Below are 23,999 nucleotides of genomic sequence, written 5' to 3' on the forward strand. Positions count from 1 at the left end.
GATGGCTTATTATGGCATGGAAACGACCCTAGATTTTCAAAACTTAAGCCAGTAAAGATCAAGATCTGACTAATTCCAATGTTGGATTAGTCTGCTACCCAAGAACTGGCCTAGCTAATCCCAGAAGACTCATTTTCCAGAGACCATGAATATTTTGACCAGGGTGAACAATGAAACAAAAATAGGTAATTTTTGTCCTCAGTTCTGTGTGAGGTGCACAGTTTTTGGAATGTCTAAAAAGATTAACTGTTGATTCTACAAATCTGAGATGCTTATCCAACAAAGTTGATTAACTACTGGAAGAACACCCATATTAACATTTTTACTCCAGATGAAACTGGAATATATAAGAAATATGCGTTATGTTTACATACATGTATGAGTATAAAAGCATATATATGTTTATATGTAAATATATCTAATGCATATATATGTGTGTATATACATATATATATATATATATATGTTCTATATAGATATATAATATAAATTCATGAGCAGTGGAGGGCACCAGCAACTGGTGGGAACAGGAAAAGCCTTATGTAGAATTTAGCACTTGAATTAAACTTCAAAGGAATCCAAGGATTCTAAGAAAACTGAGGTAAGAAGGGAATGTAGTTCAAGAATAAAACAGCCTATGTAAAGTCAGGGATATAGGAGATGGAAGGTTGTGCAGAAGAAATGGCAAGTATGTCAATTTGCCTAGATTGTATAGTGTATGGAGAGTGATATGCCCAAAAAAGCAGACTGGAATCATCTCGTGAAGGGTTCTAAAAGCCAATTCCAACAAGAGTTTGTATTTTGTCTTAGAGTCAACAGAGCTTCTTGATCAAGGGAGTACAATGATGAAACCTTTAGGAAAATCAGTTTGGTAGCCATATGAAGGAAGAATTAGAGAGGGGAGAAACTTTAGGCAAAAAGACACTTAGGAGACTATAGTAACAATATAAACAAGAGAAGATGGGTGTATGAAATAGGGTAGTGATTGTGTGAGTAAAGAGAGACAGATGTAAGAGATGTTTTAGAAGAAAAATCAAGAAAACCTGGCAACTGATTAGATATGGGGAATGAGAGAGAAGGAAGAATAGAGGATGACTTTGTTGGAAACCTAGGTGGTTGGAAAGATGGTAGTACCCTTAGAAGAAGTAGGGAAATTCAGAAGAAGGGATGGCTGGGGTGGGGGGGCAGGAATGTAATGAGTTTCATTTTGGCACGTTGAGCTGAATTGCCTATGGGACACACAGTTGTAAATGTCCAACAGGGAATTGGTGATGTGAAACCAGGCCTAAGGAAAGGATGAATATGTGGATCTAAGGGTCATCTGCTTATAGATGATAGTTGAACCCATGTAAGCTAACGAGAAGCTAATGAGATTATTGAGAGTCTATATAGAGAAAAGGCCCAGATCAGATCTTTGGGTAACAGTGTACAGTATGATGATGATCTAGCAAAGAACACTAAGAAAGGATGGCCAGACACATAGACCTTGGAGACAGTAGTGTCATGAAAACCCAGTGAGGAGAAAATATACAACAGGAAATAATGTTTTATGGTGTCAAATACTGCAGAAATGACAGAAAGAATAAAGACTAAGAAAAGGCCATTAGATTCGGTAACTGAGATTTTTTCATTGATATTCTTGGAGAGAGGAATTTCACTTAAGTGACAAGGTTGAAACAATGCTTTATGGGTTGAGAGAAAAAGGGAAAGTGTAGACAATGAATGCAGATGACATTTTCTAGGCTCATAAGACACTGTATTACAAAATCATTGACCTAGAGCTGGGAGTTGAAGAAAGCAAATAATAAGATAGCTTGAAGGAATTTTAGGGTCAAGTGAAATATTTTGAAGAATTGGAGGAGTCATAGGCATGATTCTAGAGAGCAGCACTGCGGTAAATTGTTGAGTGGTTTGAATAATGGTCAAAATTAAAACTAAATTATGAGAAAAGGATGAAGAAGAAAAGATACTACGTGTACTTACAGTAGCTCCAGGCCTAGTTAAACAAAGTGTTTATTCTGGAAAATGGAAACTGAAGAAAAATGAAGACATTAACTTAGAATTGCCATTTTCTAGAATTATAAAATCTCAGAGTTTGAAAGTTGCTTCAGTGGTCTCAGTAAGCCCACTTGGGCCTGATCAATAATCTGTTTTACAATATCCCAAGCAAATAGCTATTATAGGTTTTACTTAACAGTGAGTGGGTCATCTCTTGAGATAGCTTATTTCATTTTTAGATGTGTCTAAGAAGTCTTTTCCTTGAATCAAGTTAAATCTTCCTCTTTGCATTACCTAGCCATTGCTCCCAGTTTCATAATATGGAGTCAAAAGCGTAACCCTCTTTTGTGTTATAGTCTTTCAAATATTTCAAGATAGTGCTCATATCCATATTCCTTCTTCTCCAAGTTAAACTGATCCTTTTTTGGGCATGGTCTTAAGGCTCCTTGCCCCCATAATCACTCTCCTCTGGCCACTCTTTTCTGTATGCTCTCCAGTTTGTCAAAGCCCTTTTGAAAGTGGAGGAGCCAGCTCTTACTCTCCCTTATTAACCCCTGAAAGCCCAGAAAATATCACCCCAGGAAAAACCCTGGAACAGCTGAACCAGAAGAAAGATGGAGTGTAGCAGTCCAGTAGCCCAGGTAGCTTGAGGGATTAACTGGAAAGGCCCCTCTTACCCTGGGGGAAGGGGAGCAGTACAGAATGGGAGGCATCCTGGCAAGCTAGTGGAAAGCCCCACCTCAGCATACCAGGAGGAGATCCTGAAGCCCAGGTGGTGGAGCAGGCAAACACCAACACCTGGACCCCTAGTGCCTCATTGAGGGTGGGGGAACCAGTGAAAACCAGCTCAGAAAACTCACCATTCTACAGCAACTGGCCGTCCCGGTACCTCAGCAAAACTAAGGGAAGCGGCGTTGCAAGGGGTCCCAGGCAGATAAACAAACTCCCTCTGCCAAGAGCTAGAGAAAGCAAAAGGAAGGAAAGGCCTGGGTGAGAAGGAGATCTCCAGGAGCCACACTACCCAATACTACCCCTAAAGTTCCAGTACTGGTGTTTCCAGCCCAACACCAGGTAAGCTGCCAATCCTACAGCCTCCAACTGCCAACATAGGAGGCCTCAGCACACAAAGCCATTGACCAGGCCCTACGCTCCCAACACAAGAAGCTTGGGTCAGTGCCCTCTGCCCCCCGGCAGGAGAACCCAATCTCTTTTTTTTTTAATTTTTTTTTAATTTATTTTGATTTACCAACAATCACTTCCATATGCTTTTGAGTTTAAATTTTTTCTCCCCCTTCCTTTCCACCACCCTTCCCAAGATGGCACACAATCTGATATAGGCTATACATTTACATTCCTATTAAACATATCTTCACATTAGTGATATTGTAAGTAAAAATTAGAACCAATAGGAGGAACCACCAGGAAGAGAAACAAAACTCAACAGAAGAAAAAAATAATAATAATTCAACTTCCATAGTTCTTTATTTGGATAGGGATAGCATTTTCCATCACGAGGCCTTTGGAGATGTCTCAGATCCTTGTATTGCTGGGAAGGGTTAAGTTTATCATTGTTAGTCATCGCACAACATAGCTGTTATTGTGTACAGCGTTCTCTTGGTTCTGCTCACTTCACTCATCATCAGACCATACAAGTCTTTCCAGGTTTTTCTGAAGTCAACCTGTTCATCATTTCTTATAGCACAATAGTATTCCATTACATTCATATACCACAAATTGTTCAGCCATTCCCTAATTGATGGGCATCCTCTCAATTTCCAATTTTTTGCCACCACAAAAAGAGCTGCTATGAATATTTTTGTACATGTGGGTCTTTTTTCCCATTTGTATGATGTCTTTGGGATATAGCCCTAGAAGTGTTATTGCTGGGTGAAAGGGTATGCACATTTTTATAGCCCTTTGGGCATAGTTCCAAGTTACTCTCCAAAATGTTTGGATCATTTCACAATTCCACCAACAATGCACTAGTGTTGCAATTTTCCCACATCTTCTCCAACATTTATCATTTTCCTGTTTTGTCATGTTAGCCAATCTGATACATGTGATGTGGTACCTCAGAGTTGTTTTGATTTGCATTTCTCCGATCAATAGTGATTTAGAGCATTTTTTCATGTGACTATAGATGACTTTAATTTCTTCATCTGAGAACTGCCTGTTCATATCCTTTGACCATTTATCAATTGGTGAATGACTTGTATTCTTATAGATTTGACTTAATTCTCTATATATTTTAGAAATGAGGCTCTTATCAGAGAGACTGGTTGTAAAAATTCTTTCCCAATTTTCTATCTTCCTTCTAATCTTAGTTGCATTGGCTTTGTTTGTGCAAAAACTTTTCAATTTAATGTAATCAAAGTTATTCATTTTACTTTTCATAATGTTCTCTATCTCCTGTTCAATCATGAATTCTTCTATTCTCCATAGATCTGACAGGTAAACTATTCCTTGCTCCAGGAGAGCCCAATCTCTTTAAAGGCCAAGAAACAAGCAAATACCATGAGCAAAAAGAAACATACCAGATCTTATGAGAACAGTGAAGATCAAGGCAGAAATTCTGAAGAGGACAACATTATCAACAAACCCACATCTGGAACCTCAAAAGGGAATATGAACTGATCTAAATTCCAAAAAGCCTTCTTAGAAGAGCTCAAGAAGGATTTTAAAAGTCAAATGAGAGAGGTAGAAGAAAAAATGGGAAAAGAAATGAGAGGTATGCAAGAGAGAGTCAATAGCTTGGGGAAAGGAAGGACAAAAATTAACTGCAGAAAACAAGTCCTTAAAAAAAATACAATTGGTCAACTGGAAAAAAAGTACACTGAAGAAAACAAGTCCCTAAAAAATACAATTGGCCAAATGGGGAAGGAGTACAAAATCTAATTGAAGAAAACAATTTGTTAAAAATTAGAATTGAGCAAATGGAAGCTAATGACTGTATGAGAGAACATGAATCAGTCAAACAAAAACAAAAGAATGAAAAAATAGGTGAAAATGTAAAATATCTCATTGGTAAAACAACTGACCTGGAAAATTGATCCAGGAGAGACAATTTAAAAATTATTGGTCTACCTGAAAATCACAATGTAAAAAAGAGCCTGGAAAGTATCTTTCAGGAAATCTAAAGGAAAACTGCTGTGAGGTCCTAGAACCAGAGGGTAAAATAGCTATAGAAAGAATCCACTGCTCACCTCCTGAAAGAGATCCCAAATTGAAAATGCCAAGGAATATAGTAGCCATATTCTAAAATTACCAGGTCAAAGAGAAAATACTGCAAGCAGCCAGAAAGAAACAATTTAAATATCATGGAACCACAGTCAGAATTACACAGGACCTTGTAGCTTCTACATTAAAAGACCATAGGGCGTGGAATATGATATTCCATAAGACAAAGGAGCTTGGATTACAACCAAGGATCAACTACCCTGCAAAAATGAGCATGATCTTTTGGGGGAGGAGATGGATATTTAATAGGAGACTTCCATACCTTCCTGATAAAAAGACCAGAGCTCAACAGAAAATTTGATCTTCAAATATAAGACTCAAGAGAGACATAAAAAGGTAAACGATACAGAAAGTAACGACATAGTATTAAGACAGGCAAACTCTTCATATCCCTACAAGGGAAGATGACACCTGTAACTCTTGAGAACTGTATTGCTATTACACCATGTGAAAGGGGTATACATAAAGGGGGTGGGTATAAATTGACTTTGATGTAATGATGAAAAAAATCTAATCAAGTGGGTTAAATGGATCCAAGTAAGCGAATTAATTTGATCTAACTAAGAAAATGTACTGAGAGAAAAGGAAAGGAGGAGTCAGACAAGTGTAAATTACAACACAGGAAAAGGCACAAAAACCTACTATAGCAGAGGGAAAGAAGGGAGGGAGATGGGCATTGTTTGAACCTTACTCTCATCAGATTTGGTTTAAGAAGGGAATAACATAATCAGGTATAGAAATCTAACATGCCCTATAGGCAGTAGGAGGGAAAAGGGGAAAGAAAAAGGAGGGGGCTAAAAGAAGGGAGGTAGGACTGAGGGAGCAAAGGCAAAACATTAGTGAGGAGGGAAAAGGAGAAAGGAGAAAGAAAAGCATCAACAGGGTCCCCCCTGAAGAGAAAGACACAGATAGTTATGATAATTGTGAATGTGATACATGAATGTAATGGAATACTATTGTGCTATGAGAAATGATGAACAGGCACACTTCAGATAAACCTGGAAAGACTTTTATGGTTTGGTGCTGAGTGAAGTGAGCAGAACCAGAACACTGTACACAGTAACAGCCACATTGAGTGATGACTGACTTTGATAGACTTAACCCCTCTCTGCAATACAAGGATCTAAGACATCTCCAAAAGTCTCATGATAGAAAATGCTATCCACATCTGAAGAAAGAACTATGGAGTTTGAATGCAAATCAAAGCATACTATTTGCTATTTTTTTTTCTGCTGTTGTGTTTTGTGTCCTTTTTCTGGTGGTTCCTCCTATTAGTTCTAATTCTTACAGTATCACTAATGTGAAAACATGTTTAATAAGAATGTATATGTATAGCCTATATAGATTGCAGCCATCTTGGGGAGGGTGATGGCGAGGAAGGGGGAGAAAAATTTAAAACTCAAAAGCTTATGGAAGTGATTGTTGATAAATCAAAATAAATTAATAAAAAAATTCATAAAAAAAAAAGGAAGTGGAGGAGCCAGCACTGAACACAATATTGTGGATGTGGATGTGATCAGAAGGGAAGGGAGTGGAACTATCAGCTCCCATATCATGCTTCCCTTAAAGTAGCCTAAGATCAGATAAACTTTTGTGGATGTAAGATGAAACTGGTGGGTAGACAAATAGATATAAAATGAAATAAGTCTGCCATTGTTTCTCTACTAATCCAATTTCATCTTATATGAAAAATGAACCACCACAATGAAAAATGAACCCTAATACTACAGTCAATACGTTACATGAAATAAAAATATTGCTTAAGATGAAGTCAGGAAGAGCAACTTGACCTGACTAAATAAATACATAGTGAAGAAATTGGTGTTCAGAAGGGAACACAGACTAGCTGAGCAGTTTTGTTTTAGTATTAAATTTAATGGACATTTAAAAAATTCACCAAATACTCTGTAACAGAAATTCGCAGACATTGTTTTATATCCACTTCTCTTTTGTGTTTTTCCTTGTTAATCAACATGTTCTTCTTTGTTGAATTACTAAGGAAAAAAGAGAAAGGCATGTTGGCTGGTAGTTATTGATGTTTCTTTTGCCACATTTTTGGGTATTAAGATTATAGGCTCATAGATTTAAGGCTGGAAGGGACCTCAGAGGACAACCAGTCCAGCTGCCTCCCTTATTTTACAGATTAGGAAACTGAGTTCCAGAGGTCAGAGGTTTTTTTTCTGTTCTTTTGCCATTTTTCTTTTCCTGAGATAACTTCTTTCCATGATAGTATCACCTCTCCCCAGCACCACCCCCTAGCATCAATTTCTTCACTCTGTATTTGGTCAGGTCATGTTGCCCTCCCTGACTTTAGCTTAAGTAATATTTTTACTTCATATAACTTATCATTGACTGGAGCACTAGGGTCCAAGTGTGGTGGTTTATTTTCCATACAATGAAATGATTTCAACTGACTGAGTCTTTATTAACCTGAGAGAACCCAGTCTCAAGAAATGGCTTAATATCTTTTAAGGAAAAACTAGCCTAACTTGAATAGAGGGAGGGAGATATCCACACACACAGACACAGACACACACATATATACATACACACATATACATGTGTATGTGGCATGCATGTGTGGGGTGTGTGTGTGTGTGTGTGTGTGTGTGTGTGTGTGTGTATGTGTGTGTGTGTGTATCCAGAGGCCACTGGATTTGAGGACAGAGCACATAGGTTTGAATCCAGGCCCTTCTGTAGCCTACCTTGGCAAGCCATTTAACCCAGTTCCCTCCCATGTAAACTATGGCTGCTTACCTGGATGATTTCTAATCAGGTACCTCTAAAACATCAACATAGAGTGAGATGATATGACTAGACGATATATAAAGTTCCACTATCTTCCACATCTGTCCCATTTTTTCTACTTGTACAACCACAATAATCACTACTTTGTGTCAGGCCCTTATCACCACTTTCTGGTAGTGATAAAAGTCTGCTGTGACCATTGATCTATCACTGTTTCCTCCTTTCCAATCCTACTACACTTCCTTTGTGAAGTTCTTCTAATCTCCACAAAGTCCTTATTGTTCTGTCCCTCCTCAAATGATCCCATCCATACTTCTCAGTGCACAGATGTGTTCTCCCAAGGAAATGTAAGCTCCTTGAGGGCAGGCAGACACCGTTTTGTTTTTGGTTTTGTATTCCTAGTACATAGTATGGGGATCTAAGAATAGGGATATAAATCTAAATTTTGGGGAAGTAAAGTTGAGTCACTAGAACGGCTTTGACAGCTAGGTGTTGTAGCTGATAAAGTGTTGGAAGTGGAGCAAGGAAGACCTGAATTCAAATCTATCCTCAGACAATTAATAGCTGTGTAACTCTGTAACACTTAAGCTCAATATGCCTCAGTATGCTCTTCTGTAAAATTGGGATCACGTAAAAGGGGGACAATAACCCTAATTTCCAGGGTTATTGTGAGGATAAAGATGAGACAATATTTTTAAAGTACTTTGCAAACCTTCAAGTAATATAGAAATCTACTTCTCAAGGTTGTTATAAGGAAAAATGAGTTAACATTTGTAAAGAACTTTAGAAACCCTGAAGTGCTAGATAAATGCAACCTACTGCTAAATCTTGTGTTCTAACATCAAATACACTCAAAACTCAATGAGTCATCAGTGCAATATGACAGCCAAGAAACCATAAACTGAATTTAGAGAGTCAGTAACCAGGAATAAACTCCTTTGTATGCTGCTCTCATCAGATTGTATTTGGATTATTGCATTCACAATAGGCCACCATATTTGGGGAAAGATGCTGATAACTTGGATAATGTCCAGAACAGGACATCTAGGATGGTGAAAAGAACTGAGTTCATACCATTCAAAAATAGTTGAAAGAACCAAGTATGGTGAAAGGAATTGAGTTCATACCATACAAGAATAGTTGAAAGAACCGAGTGTGGAAAAGAGATTTAGAGGGAACACAATAACTATCTATTTGAAGAAAATGAAGAAACTAAAACTGCAAAAGACTACATACAATCAATCAACAAATGAACAAATATTTATCAAGATCCTTCTATGTGCCAGGTACTGTAATAGATACTGGCCATACAAAGAGTGAAACAACCCTACTCTCAATGAGTTTCCATTCTAACGTGAAAGATGTGACTAAAACACACACAAGTACTTCCAGAATAAATGTCAAGAGAATAACTACAAATCAATGCAAAGTAGATCAATACAAGATAGGGATGGAGGGCACTCACAGTTTGGAGGAGTCAGAAAAGACCTCATGTAGAAGGTAGTCTGAGCTGTGTCTTGAATGAAGAAAGGAAATCTCTGAGGTGGATCTCAGAATCAGCATGTGAGCATTAGAAACTCAAATGACATGTAGTTCAGACACATGGAGGAAAGAAGGGAAAGCATTTTAGCTCTGGGGGACAGTCAGTTCCAAGAAAGATGTGACATGAACTGTCATGTGTGAAAGCCAGTGAAGCATTTGTGAAGCACAGTGAAAGCCACAGAATCCAGAGGAAAAGGAGCAATTACCATGAGGTAGAAAAATAGATTGGGGCCAGGTTGTAAATGACTTTAAAAGCTCAACATAGCTTCTGTTTTATCCTAAAGTCAATAGGGAGCCACTGGAGTTTATTGTAAGGAGGAATGATATGGTCAGATCTGTACATAAGGAAAATCATGTTGGCACTATAAAATATGGATTCGAGTGGAGAGAGACTTTGCGCACACAGACCAATTAGGATTCATTCTTCTAAATGAGAGGTTATAAAGTAAAGTGGTGAGCTGTGTAAAAAAAGAGAAATTGGTCAGATACAAGAGATATTGTGGAAGTAGGAATCAGATCTTTCAATTGATTGGATATGTGGTGTTTCAGGAATGGATCTGACTTAGGCTAGCAACCTCTTAGTTCAGTTTTGATGTTGGAATGAAATGAGTCACTAGTAAATCATTCAATGGTTTATCAATTAAGGTTTATTTAGTTATAACACAGAAAATGTATACTCCAGCTTTGAGCTTGGGTAGATGGCACCATGCATCTCCATGTGGAAACTCCTTTGATCAGCACAGCAGGGTGTGCAAAGTCTTGGGGTTTGGGGATGTCTAAGTGGAGCAGTGGATAGAGCACTAGGCTTGGAGTCAAGAAGACTCATCTTCCTGAATTCAAATCTGCCCTCACACACTTCCTAGCTGTCAATCTTGGCAAGTTACTTTACCCTGTTTGCCTCAGCTTCCTCATCTGTACAATGAGCTGGAGAGGAAGTGGCAAACCACTTTAGAATCTTTGCCAGGAAAACCCCAAATGGGGTCAAAAAAAGTTGGACATGACTGACAAGTGATTGAACAACAACCACCATACAGGAAAGGTCCCAACATGATTGGAATGTACTTATTTATGCCCTTTGGTATCCAGGAAGCCAAGTCCATGTGTCCAGTAGGTACCAAGGCCAGGTTGAGCCCTAGCTCTTTGAGCCAAACAAGACCTAGGAACAGGCATGGCTTTTTTTTTTTTAGCGAGGCTGTGACTTGCCCAGGGTCACACAGCTAGTGAATGTTGTGTCTGAGGTCATATTTGAACTCAGGTCCACCTGAGTCCTGGGCTGGTGCTTTATCCACTGTACCACCTAGCTGCCCCATTTTATTGCTTTTCAAGGAAAAACTAGCTCAATCTTCATGGGGGAAGGAGGTTTGGACATTGCCCTCACCACATAGGGTGAGGAAGAGGGGGAGCTGCAGAATAATGCTATGGTTATGAACTTCAGGGACTGATATATATCTAAGAAGTAACTTCAATAATAGTAAGGCATGTCAATGGTGATTTGGAAAAGCAAATGCAGATGATTAAAGAAATGTTTTTGTGTTTTCTTCAAAGGACAGTAGCAAGAAGTCTCTAACAACCTATTATTATTTATTTGAGAAACTGCACAAAACATCTGTGATTTCCTTTTCTGGAGAAGCTCAGCCCAAGAAGCCCAAAAGATGACTAGTCTGAGGCATACAAAAATTAAGTCACTTACACAGGGTTACACAACTGGTGTCAGAAGAGACACTTGAACTCAGGTCTTCCTAACTTTGAGCCTAGAACACTAGCCACTATTCCATGCTCCCTCAGTTTTAGAGAAGCAAAGATGGAAGAGAAACAGCAATAGAAGACAGATGACAATAATGGAAGAAACACAAAAGGCAAGCAGTAAGGATGCTAAGCCACTATTGCCTTATCCCCTCTCCTCTCCCATTAGAATGTAATGTCTTTTTCTTTTTTTTTTAATTTATTTTTAGTTTTCAACAATCACTTCCATAAGCTTTTGAGTTTTAAATTTTCTCTCCTTCCCTTTCCCCTCCCAAGACAGTGTGCAATCTGATATAGACTCTACATATATATTCCTATTAAACATTTTCACATTAGTCATGTTGTAAAGAAGAATTGGAACCAACAGAGGAAACACAAGAAAGAAGAAACAAAACAGAAGAAAAAAAGAGCAAATAGTATGCTTTGATCCACATAGAATGTCTTTTTCTTCTTCAAAGCTGCCATTAAATTTAACAAAACCAAAAAATCTTGGATTTGATAGAAAGATTATATTGCACTAAAAGGTGGAAAGAATTCCTAGATTTAGAGAGGTATCTGAGATGATACTTACTTTAATTTCCTTTCTTTGTTTTACATTTAGTTGAAATAGTAAAAGGAAAAACAAAAGCTCTGGCAACCAACATATGTAGTCAAGACAAATTTCTGCTTAGGCCATTTCCATACATCTCTTCTTCTGCACCTTGAATCTCTCACCTGTCTGGGGAGGTGAGAAGCATACTTCATGATTCCTCTGCAGTTGTGGCTGGTCATTGTGTTGATAAATAATTTCCTTATTTTACATATAATCAAAGTGGACTGTCCTAGAGGAGACCAGTCCGTGGAGAATGCACCTCCACCTGCTTTAGTCTAAGTTACAATGTGGAAATTTGGTGAGAGCTTATTTCTGAACAAGTATAATAGATTACTGTGTGATGATGAAGTCATCTAATTAGCTGTGGAGCTAGAAAAACTAATGACTGAGCTCAGCAGGCATACAAAAGGAATGACCTGTACTTTCATTGCTTTTCTTTATGGTTATGAGGAAGGGCTCCTTAGAGTTGGAACCAAGTCACAGGGGTAGAGAAGGGCTGGAAGCACATTTCCCATCCTGCCATATTGATTATGACCACATGGCTACCTCTTCTCTGTATTTTTTTTCTTAATCTAATCAGGTAAAGGAGTATTCCAAAATGGAAGTCTCCAAATGACCTTGTGAGCTGGGGAGATCCAAAGGTACCGTCAGAGATCAAAGCTGAATTGCAGCAGAACAGTGGCCATTGGAACACTACTGGCTCAGGGGAGTGGAAACAGTTGCACTTGGATGTGGAAAGATAGTCACTACCTAAGTATGGCAGCAGCTTCAGGGACCATGACCCTTCATGGCAAAAAGAAGTGACTGTGATGGACTCTAGAAACCTACCAATCCTCAGAGTACAGCAGACAGCTAGAATGAAGGCAAATTTTATGAGGACTCCATAAAGGGGGAAAAAGACTTCCAGAGCCAGGTGTGGGAGGTATCCTTTGCCACAAAGGAATATATACCATGTCTCTGATATTGACACTGAATACAAGGATCAAACTCGACATTTATTCTTTTTTATTTTCATTTGATTCTATCAGGCCCAGTGTTCTAGTCTAAGATCTCCTTTCTCCTGATCCCCACCTAGTCTGTTAGTGATTTGTCTTAGCATTACTTCATCCCCAAGTTTGATGGGCATACTTTCTATGATGTCAGCAAAGTCATTTATAAATGTGTTGACTGGCACCATCCTTAAAAAGCATCTCAGTGTTGTCTGATGTGTACTTGTTAGTAGGACAGATGCAATATTTTATATCTTTCAAATCATTTCTCTATGCATTGTCCAGTGAAAGTCAATTGATCTGAGAATGTTGCCCACATTCAATACTGGAATTTATCTTGCTGGACTATGCATGTTGTTGCAAGTGTCTTTTTCCCCCAATGTTAGGGGGACAGGAGTAGGGGAAGTGGGAGAAAATTATAATAAATGCTAGATAATTAAAAAAAAAACTAATTTGAAAAAAGAAAACAGATTTTCATTTCACTATCGACTTGTGTTGCACACATGTATATTATATATAATCTATCTATTTATATGTAGTATTTATTTGTATTTGCATATAATGTATATCTACATCTCTGTGCAAAATAGCCATATTACATATTTTTTTCTTGTTGAGTTGTTTCAGTAATGGCTGACTCTTTGTGACCCCATTTGAATTTTTTTTTTGCAAAGGTACTAAGGTGGTTTGTCAATTCCTTCTTCAGATCATTTTACAGATGAGGAAATTGAGGCAAACAGGGTTAAGTGACTTGCTCAGGATTACACAGCTATGTCTGTGTGATGTCTGAGGACAGATTTGAACTTGGGTCTTTCTGACTCCAAGCCACTTATTCTATTCACTTCACCACCTAGAAGTCCAAAAAAATAAGTTACTCCAAAATGAAGTTCAGTCGTAATTTTACTGGTTACAACAAATATTACTAGCAAGATCTTGAAAGAAAAAAAATGACTGAACTTATCATAGTCTTGGCAAGAAAAACTGTGACTGTACGGTGGTATAAAAGGGGTCAAAAAGTAATTGCTTTTACCCTATTAAAGTACGTATACATATGTGTATATCTCTATCTATCTATCTATATCTTAAAAATCATGGAGTTTCTTAAGAGGAGGAACATTTATCCAGCCCCACCCCAGAATATATTCACCCTTGATACATTCTACTTAAATAAAAAAAGTGGGGCAGAGTTTGGCCTCTGAGGGGAAGATTGGGGGGGTCCTTTGCAGAGGTTACGAGGGCCGGGTGTGAAAGGTCACAGGAGGCCAAAGAACAGAGTCCATTCAATGGCCCTGAGACAGGACAGTTAGTCACGGTTCTTCCTACCCCAACATCCTGCAATTGTGCAAGTTATCCTACCTGGGGGGGGGAAGCACCAACGCTGGGTCTGCGTCTCCAGGGGCTCCAGGTGGGTTCAGGAAGCCCCAGCTCGGGCCCAGCACCTGCGGTCCGAATGATGGGAAAAAAGCATGGGGGGGGGCTGGGGTGAGGTTGAGAGTGGGGGAGGCGTGGGGCACCCTTCATTCTTGACGCGCCTGCAGCCGAGAAAAGGCCCCAGCAAAGGAAGGGAGGGAGCGGGGCTCTGACGTGGGCAGCTCCTCTCGCCCGCACGTGTAGTCTTTGGCCTTCAGCGCTAATCAAGGTCACGCGTGCCTCAAGCCACGAGAACGAGGCCCGCCCTTTGGGCACGCGGTGCTTGAGCGCTGCAGCGGCAGGTGAGCAAGGCGCCCTTATTCACACTTCAGCCCGCCCCGCCTATCAGGAAGCCATCCCGCTCATTGGCCCGCGGCCAGGACGCCCCGCCCCCGGCAGCCACGTGATAATAACGTGCTAGAACTTGTCCCCTTCCCCATCCTCCCAGTCAGTTGGCCCCCAACGGCCGCCCACTCTCAGACACACTTTGAGGCCAGGCGGAGGGCACAGGCCGGGGCTGGCTCCCCATGGGCTCTGCCCTGGAACCACAGCAGGTTCCCCTGCCCGGAGATCAAGGGCAGCTCGAGGTTCACAGCCTGGGCCTCGGTGAGGAGAAGGGGCATCCAGGGGGCTGAGGGAGCTGTGTGTGTCAGGCCTCCCCACGCCCCCCCCCCCCGTGCCCCTACCCCTGACCCCAAAAACACTTGGGGGGTTAGGAAGGGATGGGGGACCAAGCCAGCCAGGTGTGGGGAGGTTTGGGGGTGCATGAGGCACGTGGGGGAGGACAGGCCCAAGTAGGGTCACCTGGGGGTGGGGGGGGGGGTTGTTGGGTCCTGGACGTAGATGGGCCTGAGGACAAGTGGGAGCCAGGAACAAGGCTTTGGCTACTTTAATTGGCCACTTAGGATGGCAGAAAATCCAGGGTCACTGGTATTTCCCAATGCCTGGCATAAGATGGCGTGGTGACCCAAGTTCCACACACCTATTTTTCCACACACACATCTTTCCTTTTGCAGAGACCAGTGACATCACTGGGCAATGCGTTGACTTGTGCATGAATTGGATTTCAACGAGAGAGAGTTGTACAAAGTAGTCTCACTCTCTCTTCCAGAGTCAGCTAAGTCCAGTGGCAAGACAAAAGTCAAGAGTGACGATGGCCTGGGTTGCAGTGGTGTCTTGGGTCTGGCCAAGTTCTAAGTGCCCACTTTAGCTGCTTTTGTGGCTGTTGGAACAAATTGTTTTCATGCACCCATTCCACTGGGGAATGTCTTCAGATGCTTGGGATAGACATCCTTTTGACTCACTGTGATAGATTTTCTGGCTTGTAGGTTACTCTCTAAGTGAGTCAGCCCATCTGTTCAGGTGGTTTTACCAGGATGTGGCTGCTGTGCATGCTTGTTGAAACCACAGCTTCTTGTAACCATAGGGAAGAGCTGGGTGAAAAGTAGACACCAAAGGCAGATTGGCAGCCCTGAAGAGGGCTAGTAAGTCCTCACATGCGAGATGCTAGTCCTCCCTGAATACACATGCCTAAAATGTGTCTAGAGTCATAACTTTTTTTTCACTGTAGAATTTAGTCTATAGAGTAAGTCTATGTGTCCTTGTCCTAATTTTGCCATCAGCTATTAATTTGGAACCATCTCCTCCGTCCATGTGTGAGATTGCTCCTGGGAGCCAGAGGACAGTTATGGATTTGGGGACAAATTCTGAGGGTAAAAAAGAGAGAGCAAAAAAAAAATGCTTCCCAGGGCAGGGAGATGCCAGTTGGAGAAAGGAGTGCGGAGAGGCAGTATGAAGAAGAGAAAGGAAGAACCAGAGAATGAGGGCAGAGATGAAGATGCTGAGCAAGGAAGGACAGGGATGGAAAAAAATGGGCAAGTGAGCTGTGAAATCTCCAAAAGGCCCGAACAGGAGAAATCCAAGAGTACATTCCCATCCCAAACCCTGGTATTTTTAGTATCCCATTGTCTAATGGAAGACTGATTCCCAGTTCTCTTTGGAAAGCATTTTGCATACCTTTAAAAATCACTAAATTGGGAAAATATGTCTCTTTGGTTTGTTCCTATTTCAGCTGGTGTATAGTAGCTCTTCCTTCAGAAAGTTAATTACAAAGTTGTAGTAAACGCATGATCACAAAGGGAAATGCTAAGCAAGTAAAGTCATGTTAAATTCAATTTAGGATGAAAGATTTGTATTTGATTGACTTTTGTAGTCATGAAATAGGGGAAATAAGGATGATCTCAGCCCTGTTAGTATTCTGTGTCCTGTCAAAAGAGATGAATATTTCTAGGGATGTAGTACTATTTTTTAAATAGTACTTTTTTTCAGTCTCACTAGGGTGTAAGGTCTGATTGCTAAGAAATGCCATTTAGATCATGGTTTCATCAAGCCTTATCTTTACGGGTCTTCAGAAGCCACCCTTCTTAACTGTTTATAAATTGAGTCTAAGAATGTATATTTCATTGAGAATTTCTCAGCAGAGACCCTTGCTCTGTTGCTATCTAAGAGAGTCACAATAGGCTGATATATGCAGAAATAAAACATGAATTCTTGGCAATGAAACCATAAGGCTGAAGTCATTAGACTTTCTATGAAGGAATTCAGTGAAATTTGTCCTGGGATTTTTCAACATGTACTAACGAGGCATTTGTCTGGGCAGACTGTTCCAATTTTCACTTCTGTGATTTTTTAGAAATAGAAAAAGTTATAAACATTACTATCTTTTGTAGGGAAAATCTCAAATTCTGGTATCTTGAAAGAGATGGGATAGCATTTCAACATCCCACTTTCTTCGTAGATACAGAGGAGCCTGCTAGATCTTGGGGAGGTATCCACATGATGGCTTCAGTTTAACTAAGCTTAGCCCTGACTTGATATTGTCTTGATGAAATCCTGTGCTGTAGACCATACTTTTGACTTAGAACAATTCAGAACACTAAGTTATTTTCAAAGTTACAAAAGATTTTTATTTTTCATTTTAAAAAGCTGAGGACCTGTGAGTAGAGAAGGAGCTTTGAACTTTGCCCAGAAGACTGGCTTGTTTGAATCGTGCCATTCACTATCATTATTCAGATGACTTCTTGTTTACACTGCTATCTGTCACTTGCATTTTTGGTAATTGTTCCAGGTGTGTCAAACCACCATATGAGTTAATCTGTAGTTTTCTTGCTCAAAATCCACGTTTTAAACAGACTTACAATTGAGTGATGAATGAGCTAGCCTGGTCTCCAGCCTCCTTTGTGAGGAGAAGTACTGTTTCATCATAATAGTCTCCCACCCTTGAGGTGAAAGGAGAGGGTGCTATTACTTCAAATTTCCAGTCTGGTCTTCTGACTTGGAGGAATGAGAGTATCATCATTTCTGCTTCAAAATCTTGTCCCTCACCTCAACTGCCTAAGGCTCTGAAGGACTATCCTGAGGTCATAAAACTATGGACAATGAGAAATCTCTTGAAAATGTTCATGTAATGATTAACCAATGCCCACTGGTCATATTATCCATATTAGAGTGATCCTGAACTCTCATAGCTATCAGTATTGAAAGCTTGTTCTCTATCACCTTGCTTGGCCTCTGATTCCCATCTGTCTCAACTCAACACTCCCTTCCTTACCCCCAACCCCACAGTGTCCCATTCTAAAGCTAATCATCCTTTCCTTTGTGCTCTCTGGAGTTCCATAGGTAACAAATTTGATTTCATCTTAGATCTTTTCTTTTCCCACTCCGTCCATTTTCTGGATCTCACTGAGCCCTGGATCCCTGCTAAAGGCACAGCTTTCCTGGCCACCCTTTCTATCACTGACTCTACTTTTACTCTGCCCCCTATCCACACCTGACTCGACTCCTGGTGCAAGTTGAGGGAAAACTCCATGTTCCTCTTTTCCAGGTTCTCTCTCCACCACTATGATTCAGTAACCTGCCTGGCTTTGAGCTTCACTCAATCCGTATCTGCCAGCCAATCAAAATTCTAGTAGCTATTGTCTGCTGATTGACAGGACACTTCCTTTCTGTCCTCAGTAAGTTTAGTATCTGGCTCACAGTCTTTCTCCTTGCAAACTCCTCCTGTCCTACTAGGGGACTTTCAGCATGCTCCCTCAAATACCCTAACCTCCCACTTCTCAACTTAGTTGTTTTCTGTGACCTACTTCTTTACCCCGCCTCAGCCACACACAAAGATCACCCTTGATCTAGTCATCATCAACAAATGTACCACTTCCATATTAAGAGTTCATGAACTCTTGAGATTCCCTTCTCTGATCAGTCAATAGGCTTTCTTCCTCTATCTCTTCTGCCTTCTAATACTAAATCTTGCTTTTCATCCATACTGTGACCTTCAGTCCTTCAACCCCTCAGACTTGTCTCTGAGGCCACCCAGTCCTTCACTAGCCACTCCCTTCCTTTCCCTTTCTTGAGACCTTGGTCAGCCAGTCCAGGTCTCCTGTGTCCTCTTGTAAAATCCTTTGTCCCTTTATTTTATCCTCTCTGATTGCACCCTTCAAAGCCTGAGCCTTGTCTTCTACATATACTCTGCTGTATAAAGCTGGAGAAAAATCACTCATGTGTTCTGACTGGTCAGTCAGATTTCCCATGCTCTGTTTTTATGCTACATGACCTAAACTGGACCTTCATTACCACTGGCAATACCTCTTCCAAACTTTTCATCTCACCTCATACCTCCCACGGCCCTTCCCACACATTTGAGAATGTTGCTTCCTATTTTACTGAAAAAATGAGAGGTTGTTCACTGAGGCTCCCTGTTCTCCTTCCTCCTCATTTAATAACACTCAAATGCCTTCTGCCGCTAACTCCATCTTCACCTGCCTCACATGCAGAATGTGGCCATCCTTCTTGACAAAGCAAACCTTTCTACCTGCAGAAATGATTTCAGTCCATCCCATCTCCGCCAGCAAGTTTTGCCCTTCTATCATGCCCCCTCTCACTTATCTTCAGTCTCTCTCTTCCTACAAACATGTGCATGTACTCACTTGATCCTTGCATCCCTCTAACTAGTCCCATATCTATCCTGACTTTTGTAACAGCTTCTTGAGAAGGCTACCTACAGTAGTTGTCCCCATTTCTCCTCTCACTTTCTTTACTGTCTGTATCTAACTTATGACCTCAACATTTAACTGAAACTGCTCTCTAAAGAAATCTTCATTGTCAAATTAAATTTTCTCATTCCTCATCCTTTTTAACCTTTCTTCAGCAGCCTTTGACACTGTGGATATCTGTCTTCTCTTTGACAGTCTGTTCTCTCTAAATTTTCTTTCCCTCCAGGTTATGCTCCTGCTTATCTGATCACTCCCTTCCCAGTCTCCTGGGATTCATCATCCAGGTCGCGTCTGCCTACCTTGGGTGTCCCACAATGCATAGGGCGCTGTTTTGAGCCGCCTTCTCCCTGTATACCATTTTGCTTAGTGAGCTCATGAGTTGCCATGGATTCAGTTCTCTCTGTGCTAATGATTTTCAAATCTACTTGTCTAATACTAACTTCTGATGACTTCCAGTCTTGCATCTGATATCCTGAGGACATCTTCAACTCAACATTTGCAAAACTGAACTCATTATTATTCTCCTCCACACTGCCATATTCTATTATTTCTATTGCTATTAAGGGCAACACTTATCCTCCTAGTCCCCCCAGACACACAACCTAGGTGGTGTTCTTGACTGTTCACCATCTCTTACCTCTCAAGATCCATTCTGTTACCAAATTCTTTCAATTTCCCCTTCACACTGTTCTCTTGAATATGCCCTCTGCTCTGATACTGTTGCCATTCTCTTGTAGGTCCTCATTTCCTTTTGCCTAGACTATTGTAGCATTCAGTTGGTTGGCCTTTCATAACATCATCCTTTCCTACTTTTCTAGTCTTCTTACACCTTACTCTCTGCCCCCCACCCAAGACAGGGAGCAATCTGATATAGGTAATACGTGTGCAGTCGTGTTAAACATATTTCCACTTCGGTCATGTGGTGAAAGAAGAATCAGAATAGAAGGGAAAAGCCATGAAAAAGAAGAAAACCTTTGTTTAAAGTATTCTCTGTCTTGTAAAAGCATGTCTTTTGCATAAAAAGATCTCTAGTACCTTATAAGCATGGGATCCATGAATCTTCCTAACTCTAGGCATAGCACTCTATCCATTGTGCCACTTAGCTGCCCACACAAAAGCATATTCATTCCATATTTCAGCTGAAGAGGAATATTCAGTTTATATCATTGCATACCAAGTTACTGTGAAAAAGAAAAGGTGAAAATGGGAGCTTTACTGCTGATACTCTTGGTCACTAGGGGTTAGATGGTGGGATGGGGGTATGTAGAATGCATCTAGGTGGATAATGTGCTGGCTCTGAAGTCAGGGAGACTCATCTTTGTGAATTCAAATCTATCTCCAAACACTTAGTAGTTGTGTGACCCCGGACAAGTCACTTAACCCTGTCTGCCTTAGTTCCTCATTAGTAAACTGAGCAGTAGAAGGAATGGCAAAACCACTCCACTTTTTCTGCCCAGAAAACCCCAAATGGGGTCACGACAGTCAGACACCACTAAAACAACTGAACTTGTTTTTGAGCAGAAAAAGATTGTACTAAGTCTTATGAGAACTTGAGGGAAGGGCTTTATTGGCATGGGACAAAGTGGCCACTCAATGTTCCTATGAGTGAATAGTTCTTTTGAAATGTTCCTAAGTCAATGACTAAATATAGTTATGGGATGTTCATTTAGAGTGGAATTCTTCCATGTATGTATTTCTTAAAAAATTTTGCTAGATTAGGCTGTTATACTATATGATAAAATCATCAGAGAAACTCACTATCACTGTCACTAGAACTTTCTTCTCTGTTTTAGATGACCTTGCACACAGGAACCAACCTTGAACAAGAAGTAAACACTTTTAAATGTAATTCCTTATTTTAAAATGTCAAATGTATGAATATATAATTTCTCAAAAGATCTTCATAACCACTTTCTATTGCTAAGGAGATTAGAAGATGAATCCAGTTGATCGAGGGAAAGTCTATTCATATGACTCTAAAAATAATTTTAATTTTCTGAGTCTCTATATCATTTGTCCAACTTCCCTCTGTAGGTGTCTCTTATTCTTTGAAATATTACCTGAGTTTGTAAATATTGAGAAAATTAATTGGGATTTTAAAAATTCTAATATACCATGTAGAGAAAGCCCACAAAATACTACTTACCATAAAAAAGCATGGAAACCAATGCAAAGGGTTGTTTGCCCTGTCAGGTTCAGGTCCCACTCTCATAGAGTGACAAGAGCTTTAGAATTCTGGATATAGACAAAATGGGAAGAATATGCTAGAGCTGGAAGAGAGGTCATAAAGAAAGTGGTCATCCAGTCTGACAGCCTCACTGTACTCATGAAGAAACTGCAGGCTTTAGCAGTTAAGTGATTCATTCCAAATTCCCAGGGAGTAGAAAGGCTGCCCCTCTGAGTCAGGAGGGCTAGAATGGATTCCCACCTCTACTGTATCTGTTGCTGCTTGAACATACAAAGTACCATGAGAACTCTCGGAATGCTTCGAATCTAACCCTAAAATTGGAGGAGAAGAAGCCTAATAGAGGGAGTTTCTTCCTCTTGGGAGTTTTTTTTATCAGTGTAATCACACTTCCCATTACAATCCGTATCCTTTATTTTCTTTGGACAGGTGACTGAATCTTATCCTTGTTGCCTTTCCATGTCTGTCAAGTCCTTCCCTTTTGAGGAATCTTGGTTGGAACCTGTATTTTACTCCCATAGACCATGCTTGGAACATAGTAATGCTAGCATGACTCAATGACATTAATTTATCCCATTAAAAAATTGTCATTATGGTGAGAAACAACCTCAAACTTCAAATAGACTCTAAGCATATGTTCAGGGATGGAACAGTGTAGGATAATTCTCTAGCATTTAAAGAGTGCCTTGTGCTGAAATCAGTATCTTATAAGCATGGAATCCATTGTAGGTTCATGGAGTCATCAACTTCAGTGGGGTAAGAAAAGAAATAAAAGGAATAGAAGGAGGACAATTGAGAAATGGTTCCTTGAGGGCAAGTTAAATGAACCATGATCAATTCCATCTCAAATATAGGAATAAGAAAATGAAGCTTTCCTTCTAACATAGTGCTTAATGTATATATTTATATATTCCTTTTCTCAGTTTTTCAACTGAAAGAAAGCAAACTCAGAGAGAGGTTTACTTTCTTTGAAGAAACACAGAAGTACTTCTTGAATATGGACATATTATAGTAAATAAAATTTGAGTATTTTTGTTGAATATGGTGACTTGTGAGTCCATATAGACTTAAACATATGAATATCATTCAATATTTTGAATTTCATAAATGTCTCTTTCCCTAATGTATAAGTTAGTGGTGTTTGATAGCAACACCATGCTGTTAGACTTTGTATTGTCTCTTTGTCTTTAAATTCATTCTTAAACTGCCTGTTGAGTCAGGAGCAGAATTAAACCCTAATAGTCTCTTAAGCCTTTCTTACCAGGTGACACTGTAACCCAGTTACTAGAGCCATGGCTTTCATACATTCTCAAGAGACATAACAGACTATGGAAACAATTGTACACTGAACAATCATGTTCTAAGGAGTGACTGATAGTGTCAATACATAAATAAATGCCGAAAATAGTAAGCCTTTTAATAAAAGTAATGTGCAGATGATATATTTCACTGCCATCTTTGTAGCAGTAGCCATTCAAATTTTAAATGCTACTTGTTTTAATGTCACTTGGAAAGATTACTTAAAATATATGTTTTGCTGGAGATTATTTTTTCATTAGAACTTTGTCCACTTTCTAAAAGGACCTATTCAGAGTATCTCAGTCCTCATTACAAAGCTAATTCTAATAAATTTTAGGCAAAAGTGGAAGCTCACCATCCTAGAAGGTATGTGGCTTCTTCTTCTTCTGTATATGGTTTCCTGCCACTTGGCTCCATGTACTCTTCATCTAAAGGTGTGACATTTATGTGTAAACCATAAATACAGAAAGCTCAAAAATTGGTACACAAAAAACATTTTAAGGGATAGTAAAAATGTCAGACAGTTCTCTAAGGTCCCAGGTTTCTGATGTGTTGCCAATCAGATATCAGTGGAGAAGCTGCCAACTGTCAGCTCCTTACACTGATGCAGACACAGATTTTTATAACCCCTACCCACCTACAAAAGAATATTCCATCCACTCATGTTAGTTGAAAATCCCCAAAGTAAAAAGGTGCCAAAATCTTAAACAGTAGAGTCTGTTTGTAAATCAGGTATTTCCACATTGAATGAACATTAATTTAGTTAACATATAGAAAACACCAACTCTACCCCCAGGGGTGCTAAATAAGTAAAGGTGAAGAAGGTATAGCCTTTACCCTCAAATAGCTAAAATTCTACCCGAGTAATGTTATAAATAAGTTTCTCTGAGTAATCCATGAAAGTCTCCTCGATCCATATTGTAGCTTCACAGGAACACCCAGTGTGTCACTAGGCACCAAGTCTCTATGAAAAAGGAAGGGTGAAAATGGGAACTCTGTTGTGGGTAGGTTTGGTGATTGAAGATTTGGTGATGTAGTCGGAGTGTGTAGGAAAAGACTGTTGCAGCAGCTCTGGTTGGAACTGGAGGGAAAGGTTCTACTGGTATGGAACAAAGGTGGCCCATTGATTATTCCAATGAATGGATTGGTCCTGTTGAATATTCCTAAGTCAGAATCTAAGTATAGCAAAGTATTATTAATTTACAAGA

The 23,999-nt window shown here is 39.9% G+C and overlaps 2 long non-coding RNA genes across 2 annotated transcripts in view; one reads left to right on the forward strand and one right to left on the reverse strand.

Annotated features, from left to right (window-relative positions):
* Nucleotides 1-14,533, reverse strand: part of LOC144458227 (uncharacterized) — a 63,129-nt gene extending 48,596 nt beyond the window's left edge. The window contains exons 1-2 of the long non-coding RNA XR_013487815.1: nucleotides 14,206-14,533; nucleotides 2,859-2,957 (exon numbers count right to left, since the gene is read on the reverse strand). This is a non-coding gene — a long non-coding RNA (uncharacterized LOC144458227). The remainder of the gene's footprint in view (nucleotides 1-2,858; nucleotides 2,958-14,205) is intronic.
* Nucleotides 14,534-14,667: 134 nt separating this feature from the next.
* The window catches only part of LOC110221537 (uncharacterized), a 30,681-nt gene continuing 21,349 nt past the window's right edge, over nucleotides 14,668-23,999 (forward strand). The window contains exons 1-2 of the long non-coding RNA XR_002328164.2: nucleotides 14,668-14,865; nucleotides 22,416-22,503. This is a non-coding gene — a long non-coding RNA (uncharacterized LOC110221537). The remainder of the gene's footprint in view (nucleotides 14,866-22,415; nucleotides 22,504-23,999) is intronic.

Source organism: Phascolarctos cinereus, unplaced genomic scaffold (genome assembly GCF_003287225.1).
Source record: "Phascolarctos cinereus isolate Bilbo 61053 unplaced genomic scaffold, phaCin_HiC Scaffold_726;HRSCAF=1367, whole genome shotgun sequence".
NCBI classification, from domain to species: domain Eukaryota; kingdom Metazoa; phylum Chordata; class Mammalia; order Diprotodontia; family Phascolarctidae; genus Phascolarctos; species Phascolarctos cinereus.